This window comes from Mustela nigripes, chromosome 12, assembly GCF_022355385.1.
Source record: "Mustela nigripes isolate SB6536 chromosome 12, MUSNIG.SB6536, whole genome shotgun sequence".
Classification (NCBI taxonomy): Eukaryota; Metazoa; Chordata; class Mammalia; order Carnivora; family Mustelidae; genus Mustela; species Mustela nigripes.
Genome location: NC_081568.1, coordinates 121016639 through 121031978, shown reverse-complemented (window position 1 = coordinate 121031978; position 15340 = coordinate 121016639).

Below are 15340 nucleotides of genomic sequence, written 5' to 3'. Positions count from 1 at the left end.
CTGAATATCTAGATGAATCCCATATAGATCTTTACTATGAATTGGGTTATATGTTCGTTCCTCAGCCATTCCCTATAACCTAGGGAATGCCATGGATTTACTGGCTCAGAACCACCCATCCTCAGATATTAGATTGGCAAGGGCAATTGGATTACACTGATCAATTTAATCAGACTGACCCCTAAAGTGGTCTTCATGGCCACTATGCAATAGGGAAGAGGTGGAATGGATGATGAACAAACAATGTCAACTTTCACTATAAGCATTCAGCACTCAAATACTATGTCCACCCCTACCACTCCAAAGGTATTATATCACCATATTTAGTTAAATCATATTTAACTTCATGATAACCATGAAAAAGATGGCAATAGGGTACTATAATTTTATTATCTTTTTGTAGAATGTTTATACTTCACCTGTAATTTTTTAAAGATTTTATTTATTTATTTGACAGAGATCACAAGTAGGCAGAGAGGCAGGCAAAGAGAGAGAGGGGAGGAAACAGGCTCCCTGCAGAGCAGAGAGCCTGATGCGGGGCTCAGTCCCAGGACCCTGAGATCATGACCTGAGCTGAAGGCAGAGGCTTAACCCACTGAACCACCCAGGCGCCCCTTACCTGTAACTTTTAATTGCTCTTAAAAATCCTACAAAATTTACTTTTAACATAGTCTAAGCTTTTCAAATGTTTCATCCTATCAATTGACCAGGGTGCTTACCTTCTAGTAGGGGAGAAAACAATAGGTAAGTAAGACAAGGAAAATGAGGTAAATGTAAATCCTAATTGCTATTTTTATGAGGAAAATAAACAAGGGAACTAGAAAAAGTAACTGAAGAAAGCCTCATTAGAGAATGCTGTTCAGAGGCCCCTTTGAGGAAGTGACATCTGACCTGAGACCTAAAGGATGACGAATAGCCTGCATGAGAAGAGCTGAGAGCAGCATTCCAGGCCCAGAAACACCCAGAGCAAAAGCCTGGGAGGGGAAAAGCATTTGGCAGGCTTGTGGACAGAAAGGAGGCCAAGTGACCTGGACAGAATGAGTAGGGGGGAGAATGATGGGGTAAGACTGCAGAGCAAGACTGAAGTCAGGTCATCCAGGCTCTTGGAAGACCATGGAAAGAAAGCTGGATTTCTCTGAAAGGGTGTGAAACAGTGGAGCAATAGGATTTGCTTAATGTTTATAAAGACACCCCCTGGATTCTTTGTTAAGAGTGGATTTAGGAGGAGGGTGGGGGTTGGAGCCAAAATGGAAGTTACTGAAATCAGCAGGCTACTGGCTGCCACACTCTTCCTCATAGCAGTTCCACTAGACTGCATTCTTCATCCTATGTTTTTTTTTTTTTTTTAAAGAAGCTTGAATTGTTTTGAAAATGTGCAATCAGCTTCATTTATTAATGACTAGATGTTCATATAACCACTAAGACCAACAGAACATCAAACTTAGACAAAGTACTTGTACTTATTTTTCTTACTTATTTCAGATGAATCATGTAGGCTCACCTACTATCTGCTCTGAAAGTTTTGTTGGTGACATATATAAAATGATCATTCCATGTAATTTTTGCTTACATTCCTCTAATTAAAGTGATCTCCATTCATCACAGGAAAAAAAAAAAAGGTGAACCACAATAACAACTAATATTAAGAAATCATAAAATCTAATGGATTTTTAACTTTTTTAAAAATAAAGCATTTATGCCTTATTATGTGATGCCAAATGTCTAAGTATTTCACATTTCCAGGTTGAAAAATTAAGATCTATGGAGAATTTAAAATATGAATAGAGATAGAGAAGCTTCTAGTTAAATGAGCACTTTTACTTCCTCAGTGTTAATACAGAAATTAGTATAAACAAACAAATAATTACTATGTGAGTGCTCCCCTGCACTGAACTCAAATCAGATTCCTTGCTGTGTCATAAGCATAATAAGTACCCTCTGGCCTTAGGGCTTTTGTCCTGCTCTTCCTTCCACACAGAATGCCCCTGTCCCTGCCAAATATCTGCAAGTGTCTCACTTTATTCAGTTTTTGGCTCACATGTCTATAACCTTATCAGAAAAGCTCTCTGTAACCTTGTTTAAAATACCATCCTCATCACCCTCTAGCCCTCTCAAAATGTGTGTTTTGTCTTCATAGCACTTAACACTACCAGATAGAACGTATGTTTACTTTCTGGCTCCCCACACAGGAACACAAATTCCAAAAAAAATAAAAAATTGAAAAAAATGCACAGACTTGGCTTTCTTGTTGATTGTTGTATCTCAAACATCTAAAACAAATAACACAATACCTATATGTTTCACATATGCTTATTGAATAGGATGTGTCCTTATCAAATAAGGACCTACGTTCTTAGCATTAAATGAGTCTAGGCTGTCTTAAATTAATAATGACTCAACTATATTCTTTTCAACTGTAGACTTTCTTTGCCCCTAAATAGTGGATCTCAGGGTCAGGATCTGGGGCATGTCCTTCTTGTCTCCAAGAATATAAGCTTCTTTGAAGCTGATGTGATGACCTTGATTACTGGTCAAGTCCTGTACAGCTGTTCACTGCTAGTCATTCTTCTATTTATTGACAACTTTTTTTCTGGTTTACGCTCATATTTCCCCTTTCCAACACTATATAGATCATTCTCAGTGACTTTCAAAATATATGTAGCTGACCCACCCAATAGCAGTGTTTTTGTTTTTAAATCTGTAGCATTTCTGTTTCTTTCTTAGGATTTCCAGCTCTTAGCTTACATTGCCTACCTATTCTTGCATGATGCCTACTTTATCTATTGTTCGGAATGTATCAGTCATTGTTGTTTTAAATTCTTTGATTAATAATTCCCAACAACTCTGCCATGTCCGGTCTGATGCTTACTCTGTCCTCTGTCTCTTCAAATTATGGTGTTTTTTGTTTTGTTTTGGTTTTGTTTTTTGTTGTTGTTGTTTGTTTTTTGTTTTTTGGGTTTTTTTTTTTTGGTTTGTTTGTTTCTTGATATACCTGGAATTTTTTTTCTTAATAGTTGGACATAACATACTGGATAAAAGGAATTGCTGTAAATAGGCCTTTAGTGATGTGGTGTTGAGGTGTTGGTGGAGGACAAGCAATCCATAGTGCTGTGATTAGATTTCAGTCATTTAGTGTGCCTATGTCTCTAGACTGTGAACCTTACAAGTGTTTCTGTTTTTTCTATTCCCTTGCGGTGGGACAGGATAACTAGAGTGGATAGGAGTTGGATATTTCCCTTCCCTTAGGTCAGTTAGGCTTTGAAAATAGCCCAGCTGGTTAGGCACTGGCTAACTAGTTTCTCCTGAGGACAGGCTTTGTTCAGAAGAACAGAATGGTCTGGAATATTTCTGAATGGCTCTTTTCCTCTCTCCCTGCAGAAGGCATAAGGGGATTCAAGTTAGATATTTATTGTGGGAACCTAGTCAAGCTCTTGGAGGTAAATCTCAATATTTGGGGGACCCCTGTATGACTGTCCCCTGAAGTTTTTAATTCAGAGTTGTTTACACAAAGCCTCTAGATATTCATCAATTATGGTTCAGATTTTCCTAGTCTGGTCTTGTTCCCAGTGTTTTCTGCTTGTCTGTGCTCAGGTAAACCATGACTGTGTATTTGCTTGTCTCACCAATCTTGGGGGCAGAGGTCTGTCCTGTGTTGTCCTTTCTCTTACTGATCCAAGAAGAGTTTCTGATTTTATAGTCTGCTAGCATAGAGTAGAAACTTCTATTCTTTACTGGAAACTGGAAAAGGTTCTTTAGCCTTCATCATCTCCAAAGACCATCACCAACCTCAATTCATATCTTAGACCAACCCTGGACCACGTAGGCACTGATGACTGTACTACCTGTGAAATATCAATTTTGAACATCTTATTTGGTCCACCCACCACCTCCTAATTTAGCTCACTTTAGCTTGGCAGTAAATCTTTAGCTTCTTACAGACCTCTAGTTCATTGATACCCTCTTTCATTCCCACTACTTTTTAATTACCTGTATTCACTCCCACATTTACCCAGCGTGGAATTCATGTTTCATCATATAAGCATTCCTTCTGAAGCACAATCAAGTGCCTTGGCTCCCATCTCTCTCTGTTGAAATCATTTCACAAAATCTCAAACCTGCTTGAATTCAATCTGATTCTTTGTGCAGAGATCCAAGCTACTTAATAAAGAAATAATACAATTCGCGGACTCATTTCTCTCTAAATTCATGACCACAGACCACAAACGAACACCCAAGCCAAACTGGCAGTCCTACTATGCTTCCCTAGGAAGTTCATCTTCACATTTTCTGAGGTAGAAATGTCATCTTTTTTTCCTGTTACCTCAGATTCCTTCACTCTCCTCATTTTCAGCAGATGATTCTACTCCATACATAATTGATTGTGAATACAGAAACCCTCAGAGAGGATTTACTTCATTTTCATTCCAACAGATATCCAAACCTCTCTGCATCCGTACTCACCTTCTAAGCCTTCTTTTCTGTTCCAATTGAAACAGTATCATTTTCCCTATCATGAGCAATTGTAACTCTTGACACCTATATTTTCTCTTCTCGATTTAGCTCCTTCAGTTATTCCATTTGTCTACTACACATCACCAAATTTTCATTCTCTGCTTATTATTCATGCCAGTCTACCAACATACATCAGTATTTTCAACTAAAAAGAAATACTCTGTTGACTTACTTCATCTTTTACCACACTGCTCTCTAACCTTTTCACAGCAAAGGTTTTGTGTACACACACACACACACACACACACACACACAATTTTTATTTAAAAATTATATTGAAGTTTATGAAACAAAACAAAACAAAACAAAACAAAACAAAACAGCATTTCCCTCTCAGCCCTCTCTACTCTCAAATACCTTCAACCTGACTAGCTCTTTGATATTTATCTCCAGATTCCCAAACAATATTCTTGTTAGCTATTTATCGATATATTTAGATACTAATGTATCATAAATGAGGACCTCAACTCAAATGTTGTCATTCTTAAAACCCAAATTAATCTTAATTCCATTTTCTCTACATTTCAAAGCTACTCCTCTAAACCTAACAGCTATTATACATTAGACTAGCTTTTTAAGTGGAGAGTTAGAGAGAGCCACTTTCACTTTTGCTACTATTATCTATTTTTCTACATAGAAGCTACAACAATCTTTTAGAAAGTAAATCAGATTATGCTACTCTTTAGTGTAAAACCTTTCAATAGTATCTGCTTGTGTTTGGAATTAAACTGCAATGCTTTCCATAGGCCACAAAGCCCTAGATAAAAGGAGGTTCCTTGAATGTGTTTTTGAGTCCAGTATCAACTTCTCATACACTATGCTTCAGCTATACTTGCCTCCTTTGGTTCTTCACATATAACAACCCCCTTCTTACTCTAGGGTCTTTGCATTTGTTCTTCTTCTTGCTCTTCCCATGGTCCTTCCTACACTAAGTGCAACCTCATTCTACCACCTATGGCTTGAAGAAGACTTTTCTTCTGACCACCCCACTGCTCTTTCCATTTGCCTCCTTTTTAAATTTCTCTGACATTACCTCACCTTTCCCCTGCAGAACCCATCCCAATTTATAACCTTATTTCCTTAATGATATTTATTTCCCTTCCCCCAAATAGAATGGTAACTCTAAGTGCAAAAACCCATTGTCCATCTTAGCACTTTTTTCCATGTCCCTACCCCAAGGGTAGGCATATAAAAAGCACCCAAGAAATACTTGGATTAATGCTGTATTTTGTGGACTAAATATAAATTCAACAAGTTCAACTAAATTATATATTATATTCAGCAGGAGTGGGATGGTAAATAATAGGCCTTGAGATCTTAAAAGGCATGAGCTAATGGACCCACTTCCTGGTCAATTATTAGGATATCTGGTTGCACCTAATTTGGATTCTCTTTTACAATCTTCCAGAGCCACTCCTGACAAAGGACACTGAGGTTCTTCACTTGGGGCAAGGGCACCCACTTCTTGCTGGTGCAGATTGTTTTGTACTGGAGAAGGAGAGGTGCTTGGGGGTTTGAGATAGTCTGTGGTCTGAGTCCACTTTGGGGTTTATGACATGCAACTGCTTTACTATGGAGAACTGCCTGCCAATTTTCTTTTAGGGAGATCTGTATTTAGCTAAAGCTGAAGAACTTAGTGGGTCAGGTTTCACCATAAGTTGTCAGTTCTTCTGGATTTCTGTTTCTTAGCAACAGCTGGGACTCTGTCCATCTTCATTGTTGGCTGCTTTAGCCTCAAAGCAAACAAGAGAAAAAGTGCATACAACAACTTGCAGTTTGCCATTTAGTAATATTCCCAGACATACGGTGCATTCCGATCTTAGTAGCTATTGATAGACCTTGTAAAGGATCATCACACTTTTGTGAAGGGGATGGCAGTGAAAAATGCTTTGATGGGAACTGAGAAATTGGAATACCTTAGTATCATTTGCTCCTTCTTGCGAGTCTTATTGCTATTACCAAAATTTCGCTTCCTGGAAATGTAAAACTTCAGTGTAAATGTAAATGTAAACTTCAATGTTAGAAATAAGGTGGTAAAAAAAGAAAATGTTGCAATTCAATAAACCGCTTAATTAATTTCTTTTTTGTGGGGGGAGGGTGGGAGAGTGGGGCCAAGGGAGAGAGAATCTTAAGCAGATTCCATGCCCAGCGGGGCTTGATTTTACAACCCTGAGATCATGACTTGTACCGAAATCAAGAGTGGGATGCTGAGGCTCCTGGGGGGCTCAATTGTTAAGCATCTGGCTTTGGCTTAGGTCATGATCTCAGGGTTCTGGGATTGAGCCCCACATCGGGCTCCATGCTCAGCGGAAAGCCTGCTTGTTCCTCTCCCACTCCCCCTGCTCATGTTTCCTCTTTCCCTGTGTCTCTGTCAAATAAGTAAATAAAATCTTAAAAAAAAAAAAAAAGAAAAAAAGAAAAAAGAGAGTGGGAGGTTTACACAGATGCCCCTCCATTGACTAATTTCTTGGTCTGTTTCTATATTATCAGATCAAAGGCAAATTGGCTTCCAGTAATTGTCAAATCTGCTAAATTTGGCATAAATGGCCAAATTTGGTACAACTAACTTTCATCTAGGAACTTTGTTTAGAATGTCTTTTTTCTTTTTCCTTTTTAAAAGATTTCATTTATTTATCTATTTATTTATTTATGTTAAAAGATTTTATTTATTTATTTATTTATTAAAGATTTTATTTATTTATTTGACAGAGAGAGATCACAAGCAGGCAGAGAGGCAGGCGGAGAGAGAGGAGGAAGCAGGCTCCCTCCTGAGCAGAGAGCCCGATGTGGGGCTCGATCCCAGGACCCTGAGATCATGACCTGAGCTGAAGGCAGTGGCTTAACCCACTGAGCCACCCAGGCACCCCAAAAGATTTTATTTATTCATGAGACACAGAGGGAGATGTGGAACTCGATCCGAGAACTCTGGGATCTTGACCTGAGCTGAAGGCAGGTGCTTAACCTACTGAGCCACTCAGGTGCCCCAAGAACATCTCTCTTTTCTAATGTACTTTAAAAAAAACTCTACATATACTAACCAAGGCATGTGACTTTTTTTTTTTTTTAATGTAGCTAGAAAGTTCTCTAATGCCTTATCTCAGTGTATACATACTCTTGAGTTCTAAGATACTATTGGAGAAAGCCTGGGTAAAAGAATCACAATCGTATTAACACAAGTTTAACAAGTTCCCATTTCAGGGCAAGAAAGTCTTCATTGCCTGCTATTCCTTGACTCAGCCAGCTTCAGTTTATCTGAGGTTTATTTTCTGTTCCATTCACAGTCAAACTGGAGAAACATTCTTCCAGTTGCAACTGGCAGAAACCCACTTAAGCTAGCTTAAGCAAAGACATGACATTTTATTATAAGGATAAATTACGATAAATAATTCAAAGATAGGAAGCAAACTCAACCCTTTCAAGAGACTGAGATCAAGAAATGGAAACCTGTCAGGAATCAAGGCAGCTCTTACAGCTGTGTCTAACAGGTCAGCACTACTTCATGAAAGCACAGACTTGAGTCAGACAGCCCGAGTTTTATTTTAGCTTCAATACATATTTACTTTAGTCAAGCTTCTGAGCTTCCTTACCTGTAAAGTGAAGATAATAGGACCAACCTCACAAAATTAAAACAAATAGAACACTGAGCGACATAGTAACATGAAATCATTCTTACTCTGCAACACAACTGGGATTCTCCACTTGCTGCTCCCAAGTAAGGCAGACGTGACCCAACTTCCTCTCTCAGAACAGATTAACTAATAAACATTCTCAATCTCAGTTTTACTCAAGACAATTTGATTGGTCTAGAGGTGTAATTGTTCAGCCTAGCTAAAGACAGAGGCATTAAGTCACCTAATACACATACAGATGCTGAGGCCCACCCAGAACATCTGTGAATTTTTCTCAGTGGTGGGAGAGAATCATGAAATAAGGCTAAAATCAAAATAAAACAGACAGTGGATTTTTCTTTCAAAGATTTTTATTTATTCATTTGAGAAGGAGAGCTACAGAAAAAGGGAGAGAGAGAGAGAGAGCAGCAGCAGGGGGAAGAGGCAGAAGGAGAAGTAGACTTCCAGCTGAGCCAGGAGTCTGACATGGCACTCAACATGGGGCTGGATCCCAAGAGCAGAAGGCAAATGCTTAACCATATGAGCCACTCAGGCATCCCTACAGTGGATTTTTTTCTATACTTCTCTTAACTCACTGATCTTCTGTTCTTCCATAGTCACAAAAAATACCAATAGAAATGATGTTACCAATGTCATAATAATGGATGAAGCAATGGTTCAAAACCAGATCTGACTCCAAAATCAAAATTTATTTTCACTAAACAATGCACTGGAGTTGTTCACAATGTGAATCTATTAGATAGTTAACCCCGCATTTAACCAAGCACTTGACACACAAGACTTCAAGTAGTTCAAAATTAGGTTTCCCAGTTTCTTTCCCTAATTTTAAGAAATGGGGATGTGGCATATACACAGTAAAGTCAACAAAATTGAAATGTTCAGTTCAAACTTTTTCATATGTATACACTCATATAACCAGCCAGATAAAGGTCTGGAAGGACATTTCCATCATTTCATCACCTATGCTCCATCTAATACCTGTGCCCTGAGAGGTTACTATCCTTTTATCACCACAAATTAGCTTTGTTTGTTTTAAAATTTTATATAAATGGAATTACAGGGGGGCCTGGGTGGCTCAGTGGGTTAAAGCCTCTGCCTTCGGCTCAGGTCATGATCCCAGGGTCCTGGAATCGAGCCCCGCATCGGGCTCTCTGCTCAGCAGGGAGACTGCTTCCCTTCCTCTCTCTCTCTGCCTGCCTCTCTGCCTACTTGTGATGTCTGTCAAATAAATAAATTAAAAAATAAATAAATAAATGGAATTACATAATATGAGTTCATGTTTATTTCACTCAACACAATACCTGTGAGATCTATCCATGCTATTGTGTGTAGCGATCTATTCTTTTGAATTGATGGGTAGTAGTTCACTGTATGGATATACTTCACTTTTTTCAAGTTTGAGGCCGTAATGAATCAAACTGTGATGAACTTTCATATATGAGACTTTATCGGGACAGAAACTGCTGACATAGGGTAGACATAAGTTCAGCTATAATGGATACTGTCACTGATTTTTCAATCCCATTTACTCTTTTACCAGCAATAAGAGTTTCAGTTACACTATATTTTCTTTTAAACAAAGAAAATAATATAATCAGTCTATTGTGCTAGTTACATTTCTTTGTTCTGCACATGTGTTTTGTTTGAGGTTCTTTTGTTGCTAATATGAGCAAGGCTGAGTTCAGGCTAAGCTGATGGGTAGGGTAGATCCTCCTTCACTTGCACCCTTACCAAACCACAACTCTACCCATGAAGATTTCACTAAAAAGTAACTATTTAGCTTGATATCTTTTATAGCAGGGTTTCTCAACAATGGCACAACTGTCTTCTGGGGCTAGATAATTCTGTTGTTGGGTCTGTCTGGTGCATTAATGGATCTTTAGCAGTACCCCTGGCCTCTACCCACTAAATGTCCGCAGCATCTGCCATTCTATTGTGACAACCAAAAATGTTTCCAGATGTTGCCAAATGTCACCAGTGGAGCAAAATCTCCCCTTGGCCTATTACTAAACACTATTATAAAAAATAAATGTCCTGGGCGCCTGGGTGGCTCAGTGGGTTAAGCCTCTGCCTTCGGCTCAGGTCATGACCTCAGAGTCCTGGGATCGAGTCCTGCATTGGGCTCTCTGCTCGGCAGGGAGCCTGCTTCCTCCTCTCTGCTTACTTGTGATCTCTTTCTGTCAAATAAATAAATAAAATCTTAAAAAAAAAAATAAATGTCCTGGACTCTCTATACTTCATTTAAACTACTTTTAGTCAGTACAGTATTAATAAAACGATGTCCATAGTTTTCCAGTGCCATAACACAGAACCATCTTTTAAAAGGTGAGCTTTTAAAGAATGCATAGGCCAAGGCCCTACCTTAAAACAATGGAATGCAATCTCTTGAGGTAGGGCTTGAACATTTTTATTGTAGAGCTACCCAATATTTAATTCTAAATTTTGGCACAGTTGAAAACTTAACATATTTGTCTTCCCAGAAATATATGCTTTAAAATAGATTTCTACAAACGATTTTTCAATTAGTAGAATATGAGGCATACATAAATGTGGAGACTAGAAGGCTCTCAGAAACTCTCAAATCACACCAGATGACCACCTGGAACCCCTAACAATAAATAGTGGATGGTGCACCTGGGTGGTTCAGTTGGTTGGACAACTGCCTTCGGCTTGGGTCATGATCCTGGAGTCCCGGGATCGAGTCCCACATAGGGCTCCCTGTTCGGCAGGGAGTCTGCTTCTCCCGCTGACCTCTCTCCTATCATGCTTTCTCTCTTTCAAGTAAATAAAATAAAATCTTTAAAACAATAAACAGTGGTATCTAATGCTTAGTTCCTGATTGAAAAAATTACTTTTTTCCCGAAATCCGAACTTTAATGTATTTCCTTTTCTGAATGTTAATCCTTCCAGCTGACTATCACTAACTCTTCTCTAATCAACCTCTCAAAAGGACATTTCCCATTGTTTTTGAAACATCTGAAGTCTTTCACCTAAACAAATAAAAATCCACAACCCTCCCCAACAATATTCCCTCCCAAGTCAAAGTCAATGATTTTAAACTAAATGATCCACTTCAATTATCACATTCCACTCCAATCTGACTTCTGGCCCTATTATTCCAACAAAACACTTCTAAGGTAACAGATGCTCATCATATTACTAAATCCAACGGATATGCTGACCTTATTTCAGTGATTCTCAACAGCATTATACACTGTTCACCACTTCTTTATTGAAGTACTTGTCTTTGTTATCCATTGCACAACACCCTTGACATCTGCAACTCCTTATCCAGCTCATCTTCCTTCTTCTAGCCAAAAATTAATTGAAGTTCTTGACTGCATACTCCTAGGCTGTCTTCCAAGTTTATCTCACATATACTCAAGAGTTTAATTTCTCCCCACACACCTGACAGTTTTTTATTCAGTCCAAATCTCCCTTCTTAGCTCCAGACTTCTATACCAAAGACTCTGACAAGGTATGAGAAACTTGTAAGTCCCAAATTTATGATCTTCACACCTACCGGACTCCAAATACATTACCATTGAAGGGAATGCTATTATCATTCAGTTCCATGCATTCTATTGTATGCGCAGCTTTCCTCCTCCTCCTAATCCTGAATCTAATTGCATTGACAAATCCTGTGGACAGTTCCTTCCAAAACTACTCTCTTCTGTGACACTACCCTGGTCCATCAAATTATTTATCTTTAGTGAAATTCACTTAAGAATATTGTTTTTTCTTTGACATACCACCAATTTTTAAAGGCTGGAATAAATTTTCCCATTTGCAAATCCTCCATTACCATAGTTTAAAATCCTTCAAAGGCTCCCTTTGTTCCAAGAAAAGGACACACTTAATTCTTATTACTTACTTTTTTAGAGAGGGAGAGTGAGAATCCCAATCAGGCTTGATGCCCAGCATCCATCTTACAACCCTGAAATCATGACCTGAGCTGAAATCAAGACTTGGACGCTTAACTGAGCCACCAAGATCAAACCCACTTCTTTACCTGGCTTTGGGCCCTGAAGAGCCTGGCTCCTATGCAGCTTCATCTCCTCAGTTCTGTCTGTTCCAGCAGTACTGTGCTCCTTGCAGTCCAAACCAGAGCACTTCTGAAAGTAAAAAATGCCTATCCTTGGCAAACTGGATTATAAATTGACCTAATCTCTCTGGCCCAGAATTTTTGCTCATATTATTTCTTTTACCTGATAAGCTCCTTTTTTCTCTTTTGCTTATCTTCTCCATATTAATTCTTCGGTTCTCCAAGGATGTCGCTTCCTTCGGAGACTTTTTTTAAAGATTTACTTTAGAGAGATAGAGAATGAGAGAGCACATGAGTGAGAGGGGGGAGAGGGAGAGAGAGAATTTTAAGCCGACTCTGCACTGAGCATGGAGGCCGGCAGAGGACTCTATCTCAGGACCCATGAGATCATAACCTGAGCCAAAACCAAGAGTTAGATACTCAACCAACTTAGCCACCCAGGGACCCCTGGAGACTATTCTGACTAGGACTCTCCATTATGAATTCTCACATGATTGATTCTTCATACCATTTTTCTCAGTTATGATTTTGCAGTATGATGGTTTCCTCTATTAGACTCTAACTCTTCTAAAGTAACTTTTTTTCTCTATTATAATCCCAAGGCAATCATCTCCCACCCAAGCAGAATGTCTGATACTCAATTTATTGAATAAATGTCAATAAATGTCAGTAATAGTGTACTGGGGACACAGAGAGTCTCCACTCAAATCAAACCTGTAAGAGATTCCTTCATAAGATAGATGGGCTATATCCATTTACAATTAAAAAGTTAACTCTTTTTCTTTTTAATTTAATTTATTTTTTATAAACATATAATGTATTTTTATCCCCAGGGAAAGGTTAACTTTCTAATAACTTGAAGGAATGTGTGGCTAGAGTGTCATGTGTCTCCTAGGAATGATGGAAGGCAATGCTGGAGTCAGACTATGAAAAGACTAATTAAAATATAATGTATGCAAACTTGCAGTATATCTAAAAATATGTATTTAAAAAAATTAAATAATAAAAATGTGTATTTAAAGCAAGGAGTGATTTCATTAACTTCAAGTCTGAAGGAAGCTACAGGGTGAGCTAGAGGGAAAAACAGAGAAAGTGGGGCTTATAAAAATAAAGTAGTGGAGACAAAGAAAGGATGAAAATGACATACAAGAGGTAAAATAAACAGTAACTAAAGGATCTGCAGGAGAGGAATAACACAGCATCAATGCACCAATTTGATACTAGTTAGTAAACTTACTTTTCTTACTCTCTGGGTACACTTAACTTTGAAATTAGAGGAAGTAGAATCTTTATATATAGTTTTCTATATATATTTATACGTGTGTGTGTGTATGTATATATACATATATACATAGTTGCCTCTTAGTATCACCTCTAAGAATTTTCCACTTGAAGTTTAACTTGATTCAAGGATTTATCAGGAAAAAGCCCATATAAAGTGGCTATAAGCAAGGTGAATAAACCATTGGTGGATTTCTGAAAAATCCAGAAAAAAAATTTTCTAAACACTATCTAGAACCTAGAAATTCTGCATATTAGAAGAGGAAAGGAATGGGAGTGTCCAGCATGTACAGTTAGGAAAAAATTTCCTCAGTTACTGACTCCTGCCCCCTGTCCAACACTGGGAACCACAGATCCTGTCATATAATTTTAATGATTAAAAAAATAGAAAATGTAGATTTTCATATAAGGTGATTTAGAATTTCATGAGTCCTATTTATAAAGGACTTGGTAAATTTAAGTATATTTGGAAACCCATTCCTCTGTTTAGAAAGAATCTGGGGTATGAGGACAGAAGTTCAGTTTTTAGGCTATTTTTTTTTTTTTAAGATTTTATTTGTTTATTTGACAGAGATCACAAGTAAGCGGAGAGGCAGGCAGAGAGAGAGGGGAAAGCAGACTCCCTGCAGAGCAGAGAGCCTGATTCCGGGCTCTATCCCAGGACCCTGGGATCATGACCTGAGCTGAAGGCAGAGGCTTAACCCACTGAGCCACCCAGGCGCCCCTCTAGGCTATTTAAATACTGTTCTGATTGTTTTAGCAGCTTCTCATACACAAATCCTCCAGGCAATAAGAACATAATTATGGAATTAAAATCCTATTTGGGCATCCAAAAAGTTCATGAGAAAAGTTGCGTTTATGTTGAACACCCCACAATTCCAGATAAGTGGTTTTCAATCTATCTTCACCTATGGGTACCCATCAGAAACTAGTCCTAACAGAGCAAATCAGAATCAAGAACCCACAAAGTACTGCCCTAAATTTTGTAAAAATAACATGCTTTCCAAAGAATATGAAATTTCTCAAATGGGAAATAATCAAGACTTCCTGGTTGACATTAATTTTCAAGGATTTTTGCTAGTCATGTGCTGAGATTATCAACTGTTTTTAGTACAACAGATAGAAATAAAGACCAAGTTTGTCCAAACAAAGTTAAACTAAAAATTTAACTGTGCAGGTAACAAACAGTCAAACTATTTGACTTATTATATATCTTATATATTATATATCTTGCCTTATTCATTAAATAACTTAAAAAAAATTAACTGGCAAGATTGTTCCCATTTTCCACTTACCCTGTATTTCCCCACATTCTCAACAGTAATTCTAAAATTCTGTGGAGTCATAAAGTATATTATGATATTACCAGAAATAAAAACCTCCAAGGTTCAGTATTTCGTTATAAATTTATTAAGACTTATTTTGCAAAAAAAAAAGGGGGGGGTCTATAGACTTTATGTGTAGTGTATCACATCCAAATGGCAGTTTAAAAAGGTTTATGATATGATTTCAGAAAAATATATATATATATATATATATATATAAATCATACAATTCTTTTTTGTAAGATGATACAATATAGTACAGATATAATTCAAGTCTTTATTATCAGAATCATTCTTCTGATTACAAAATTCTTTATCTACAATGGTTACTGTTTTTCTGGGGCTTTTTCCTTTTACTTTCCTTTTACTAGTAATCCAATAAAGAAATTAGTCTGAGGCACAAGAAGACCCTATTGTTAAAGCACCTTTACCCTATTTTCAAAGCATAACATTAAAAACTAGCAGTTAGTTCCTACTTTTAGGGACTTTAGAAATGGATATTTGTTATAATCTTATTCTTCACAACCCAGCACTACAGCTCTTTAATA